This window comes from Adiantum capillus-veneris, chromosome 26 (assembly GCF_014529385.1).
Source record: "Adiantum capillus-veneris isolate H3 chromosome 26, ASM1452938v2, whole genome shotgun sequence".
NCBI classification, from domain to species: Eukaryota; Viridiplantae; Streptophyta; class Polypodiopsida; order Polypodiales; family Pteridaceae; genus Adiantum; species Adiantum capillus-veneris.
In genome coordinates, this window is record NC_140956.1 from 114,205,305 (window position 1) to 114,211,304 (window position 6,000).

General features: G+C 38.3%; 1 pseudogene; it reads right to left on the bottom strand.

Annotated features, from left to right (window-relative positions):
- LOC147424022 (uncharacterized) overlaps positions 1–4,311 on the bottom strand; it is a 69,064-nt pseudogene extending 64,753 nt beyond the window's left edge.
- Positions 4,312–6,000: the final 1,689 nt, after the last annotated feature.

Here is a 6,000-nt window from a genome sequence, read left to right on the forward strand (position 1 = left end):
AACATGTCACTAGCTTTGTGTTCATCACAATTTGGTGGGGGTTTGCTAGCTGCTTACAACTGCTTACTTCATTGTTGCTCGCACATTTAAGCTTCACTAAAAACCCTAGTGTGAACTCTAGCAGGTCATCTGTAAGCTCTTGTTTATGGCATATATAAAACAAGTAGTTTTGGATGGTGAATCTTTTATTTTACTATGTATACATAAAGAGAGCCCTAATATAGAATAATATACTTGTAAAAAATCACTTTTGCAGTTTGTCAATTTGTGTTCTGCTTTGTATCAGATCTTTGTAGGATGCTGATTCCTTTCCCTTCATTTGCTTTAGTTCGCTTTTGATCTTTCATTTAGTGGTATGACTTTGCTCTTTTGTAGATTTAGTGCAATTTGCTCTTTTGTAGATTTAGTGCACCTCAGAATGTACACTGAAAAGTGTTGCTTTTGATGATGTCAAATCTTCCTACTGCTTGTGAAGTGACCTGAGTTTATTGCTCTGATTCTAGTCAGCTTTCCACAGGTGACTGGTGCTTGCTGATTACTGATATCTCTTGGCTTCTCAAAGGGTTGCAACTTGTCTGATTGATCGATGTAAGGAGGGGAACAACTATTCTGTAAAGTTATTGGGTTGCTTGAAGCCCATTGCATATTGTCTAGGATCCAATGAGCAGACAATTTCTTTACAAACTAATTTGATAAACTTCTTGTTCTGCTTCGAGAAAGTCAAAATAATCAAGTGTACAGCTATGGTATTTTCCAATGGGTAGTACATTGGTTATGTTTAACAACTATGTTATTTTCCAATGGGTAATACTCGGGTTATTTCCGAGTTTAGGATGTACACGATCCGAGTGGGCTTGCAGGTTTGTGGTTATGTCTAGGTTTGCTTTTACACGGTTCAAGTTTGTAGGTTTATGCCTATGTCCAAAGTCACTATCATGTATGGTTATTGGCTTACATGTTTATGGTTATGTTTGAGTTTTCTTTGATGTATGTTAGCAGTGACATGGTTGATGGCTGTCAATAGGTTTAGGATTATGTCTGGGTTTAGGTAGATGTACACGGTCTGGGTTTGTAGGTGTATATAAGCCTATGTCTAGGTTCACTATCATGTATGTTACTGGTTTGCAGGTTTATGGTTTTGTCCGGGTTTTCTTTGATGTATGTCAATAATGACATGGTTTATGGATGTCAACAGGTTTAGGGTTATGTCCGACTTTAGGTAGAAGTACACGGTTCAGGTTTGTAGGTTTATGCCTTTGTCCGGGTTCACTATCATGTATGGTTACTGGCTTGCAGGTTTATGGCTATGTTCGGATTTGCTGAGATGTATCAATGACCGTGCTTTAAGGATATTTACAGGTTTATGGTAATATCTGAGTTTAGGTAGATGTACACGGTTCGGGTCTGTAGGTTTATGTCTATGTCCAGGTTCATTGTCATGTATGGTCAAGTTTGTAGGTTTATGGTTATGTCCGTCCAGGTCTGCTTAGATGTATCTCACCAGTAACTGCACCGTACGAGCTTATGGCTATTTGTAGGTTTAGGGTTATGTCCGAGTTTAGGTAGATGTACATGGCCTGGGTTTGTAGGTTTATGGTTATGTATGGCCGGGTTTACTTAGATGTGGCCATAAACCCGCAACCTTTCCATAAACACGATCATTGACATACATCTAAGTAAACCCAATTGGACACAACCATAAACCCTAAAACTTGGACATAACCCTAACCTACAAACAGCCATAAGTATGATGCAGTCAATGCTGACATATATGTCCGGGATTGTAGGTTTATGGCTATGTCTATGTTTACTTAGATGTCTAGTCAATGGTTATGTCTGGGGTTATACAAAGTATCAGGTTCATCACTGGTTACAGTTTTATGGTTCTGTCTGGATTTAGTTAGATGTATGGTCAGAGGCCATGTTTATTTCATGACAAACTATAGTCAGGTTTATCGCTATATCCCACCCCAAGTTTTAAGAAAAACCACTTGTGGAGGTCAACTTAATGCGGGTTTATCACATGGTTGTATTGCAGACAGTCAAGGTTTAATCTTTTGGTTTCAAAGGCTACGTTTCATCATGTCTCTTATATAGCTAGTTGATCATGCATGTCATACAAATGGATCGCTCACGAGTGTTCACATGGCTAGTGCGTGCGTGTGTAGGTTTATGGTAGTCTGCATTTATGATTTTATGGTGAGCTCAAATTTTTATCATTATGTTGGTTATGTTTATGGTGAGCTCAATTTTTATGGTCATGTTGGTTGTGCTATTTATGGCAAGGTTCAATTATTGCTATCTGCTGGTTTATGGCGACTCCAGGTTTATGGTGTTATGGCAAAGTTGATTTGTATTGTCATGTTGGTATGTGTTTATGGTGAATTCAACTTTACGGTTATGTTGATCGTGACGCTTATAGTGAGGTCAAGTTGTTGGCTTTTTCCGAGTTTATGGGTAAGGTCCGGTTGCGAGTCCAAGTTTATGGTGTTATGGCAAGGTTGATTTTTATAGTCAGGTTGGTTGTGTTTATGGCAAGGTCACATTTATGGTTATTTTGGTCGTGACGCTTATAGTAGAGAGGTCCAATTTATGCCAAGCTTATGGCAAGGACTAGTTCAATGTGTCTCCCTAATCAACTTGGGCTGATGTGCATGTGTCACAAATGTAAGCCCGCTTGGCAGAAACACCCATACATATGTCTACAGAGAAGCCACCTCTCCTCAATGGTGTGCATAAAAACAACCCACATGGATGATCTGCACCTACATCAAAGAAACGATATCGGCAATTTCATAATGCTACAAAACAAAATGTGTATGTACATGGCTGTAGATAGGCCATCTGAGCTATGCATAATGTATACCTGCAAGCCCGATGGCCTACAAGAGAGGTGATCTGCAACACTCTTCAAATACATGTACTATGGTTGGTCCGAAGGAGCAAAAGCATGAGGTAATCTCTCCTACGGCGAGAGGTTGGTTGAAAGAATCTGTGTTTTGAGTCCAAAATATGGTTCTTGACATGGCTTACATGGCCCTGTCTGGATCATCTCAAAGGCTCATGTGTTCACATGGATGATGCGTGCTTGTCCAGGTTTGACATGGCTTACATGGCCCTGTCTAGATTATCTCAAAGGTTCATGTGTTCACATGTCTTATGTGTGCTTGTCCAGGTTTGTGGTAGTTTGTATATGGTGTTGTGTATGTTAATGTTTCCAATAAGCTCACATGATACGTACACTGTAATGCCAGGTCTGAATCATCAATCACGGTGAGATTTTGTTTCTTCTAGTCTCATCACAAGTCATGGTGAGAACAAACAACTAGATTTTGACAACCCAAAACAAATCTAGCTATATGAAGGACACATCAAATCAATCTAGTTTTGTTACAAAAACACATACATTGCAATTTTCTAAGTCATGTTCACAAAAATACATAGCTTGCCAAGTTCTAATGAGGCAAGACATATGAGGATGACCATAAACCAGATGCATGTCACATAAAGTAATTTGTATCTGTGAGGCATAGACCTTCTCATAGATCTAGCCATCATCGAGCTTCACAAAGAGATGCCGTTCACAATCAGTATGCGCCACCTCGTGGTCACATGATGCTATAATAAAACCACTGGTTGGGTTCTCACCATCCCATAACTATACCAAGTGGTTCATGATTTGGGAAGTTGAATTTGTAGACAAGTGCTTTTGAGATAGAGGGAGGAAATCATGGCATGTATGGCAACACACTATATTTGATCCATAAACAAGAAGGGTTTTGCTACAACAATGTTGGCAATTAACACGTCGCCGTTTCTCAAAGCACACCCGATTTTGCCCTCACTTGTGCTTACGTTTGAAGGAACATATGTTTCGACTTTTCTTTGCTGGTTGGGGGCATATTTAAGCGCCTCACCTAGGCCATCAATGATACCTATTAGCCTTCCATGCCCAAGCCGCGTTTGTATGACGCTCGCCTGCATTTTTTTGACGCTACCCCTTCTTGGAAAGTTGATCTCCTCCGTCTCATGGAGATTGTTCAAGTTCTCCATAAAGATCGTTAAATGCTTGAGAGCAACCTCCTTTTGCTGCAATTTCCACTGTGGTAATACATCAGCCAGTTGTAGCAACAACTCTCTAGATCTATTGATACAATTGACTATCTCCATGTCAATTTGATGCAAGTCTGTTCCAATGTCATTCATATTAATATCTAGTGCTTTGTCATCCCATCCACTCCTTGTTTCCAAGCCTTGGGCACATCGTTGCATTCCATCACTTGTTGCAAGGTCTGGCTTCAGCCATTGCATGCACGCTATGCAGAATAGGTAAAAATTTCATGAAGCATTGGAATATAGCTTTAAAATATTAACGTCTTCATGCTCTAGCTTAAAATTTGGGCAGGTTTTCAAGAGACCTCAATTTTTATAAAAGCACGCATGGGTAGTGTGGGTAGTCTCTCATATTTTTAAAAGGCTGATCAATGGACCATGCGACCTAGTTCATAGTCCTTTCCTTAGGAGGCTAACAAAATGTAACATCAAAAGAATTATTATTGAGAGAAGTTGAAGCTATCTCAAAGATTTATCTCCTACCCTTTAAAAGTTCATTATGTAGTATAGAGAGTAGGTATTTGAATTGTCAAAAAAAATTGTATTCAACCTCATCTTTATTGAAGGGATAAATGATTATAAAATATAGGCATATTCACACTTGCCAAGGTTAGAAAAAACAAGTGAAAGGGTCACGGTGGCTTTCTAAAACAATAAGAAAGTGTTAAATTCATTAGGTTGAGTTTAACTGGAATCAGCATTTGGGAAAGGATTGCCTCAGTTTAGCCTTGAGCCAGTTGAAAATCAAAACTAGCCGTTTGCAAACCACGGTAAAGGAAAGAAAAACCAATGAAATATGTGAGAAAATATTTTTAAAACCTGCAAATTTTAAACTTTTGCTACTATTTCTAGTTTGCTTCTTCGGCCCTTAATAAAAGAGACTTCTCAAATATTGACTATAATTAAGTTATAGAATTCCACTGAAAACATTGAAAGTATGCCTAATCCAACTCTCCTCTAAGGCTTCTTTTAGAAAGCTAATTAGAGCCTAGCTTTAGGTCTTTTTGTAGTGATGTAAAAAATCCCGATAGTGTGACCATGGTTCACAAAATTGTAGGTTGGTTGATAGACAATAACAAAGTAGAAGTGATATTTGAGGGTAATCCTCTTACTTTGGAGGGCATTGTAATATGTGATGTGATTGATGACACTTATGCTCAATTAAGACACATGATTTCAATGTAAATTTTTTGTGTCATATTTAGATAGAATGTTTTCTTTTTGAGTGCGTTTGACAAAATGATGTGAAACATTAAGATACAGTGCAATTATTTGAGCTTGGGGATCTCTTTGATACCATGTGCTACGTGGTGATCCTAAAACATGAGGTTATGGTAATCTTCACACCTTAAAAAATCCCTACATAGGGAAATAAATTTATTCCTATATGGAAATTTCCACGCCCTATAAAATCCCTTACAGTTTCACATAAAATGACAATCTGTACTTAATATACATTCATGGAGTGACCGTATATAAAACATTGAGGACACAATGCCAACTTTGCTTCATGCTTTGTGCACACCAAAGGCAAGGGGAAAAGGTAGGAAACACTTCATAAAACCTTTGGAGAAGGGCTTCCCTTACACAATGTGGAACGATATTTTTGTGGACCTTAGAAGTCTTCAAGAAGCCATGCTTAGATTCTACAAGTTACCTTAACACTAGAATGGTAACCTAACAGGACATAAAAGTGTCCTTTCAGGGTTTGGGAAAAAATTTCCAAAACCATAGTAGATCCACTCATTTTGAAAAATCCTTTCATGAGCTTATAGTTCAATAACTACTACATATGGAAAAAATGAGAAACTTGTAATTTTTCTCATCCCTTGGTCACTACAATCCTCCAAAGTTGATAGACCAGTGTATTTTGCCCAAAACAGCAAT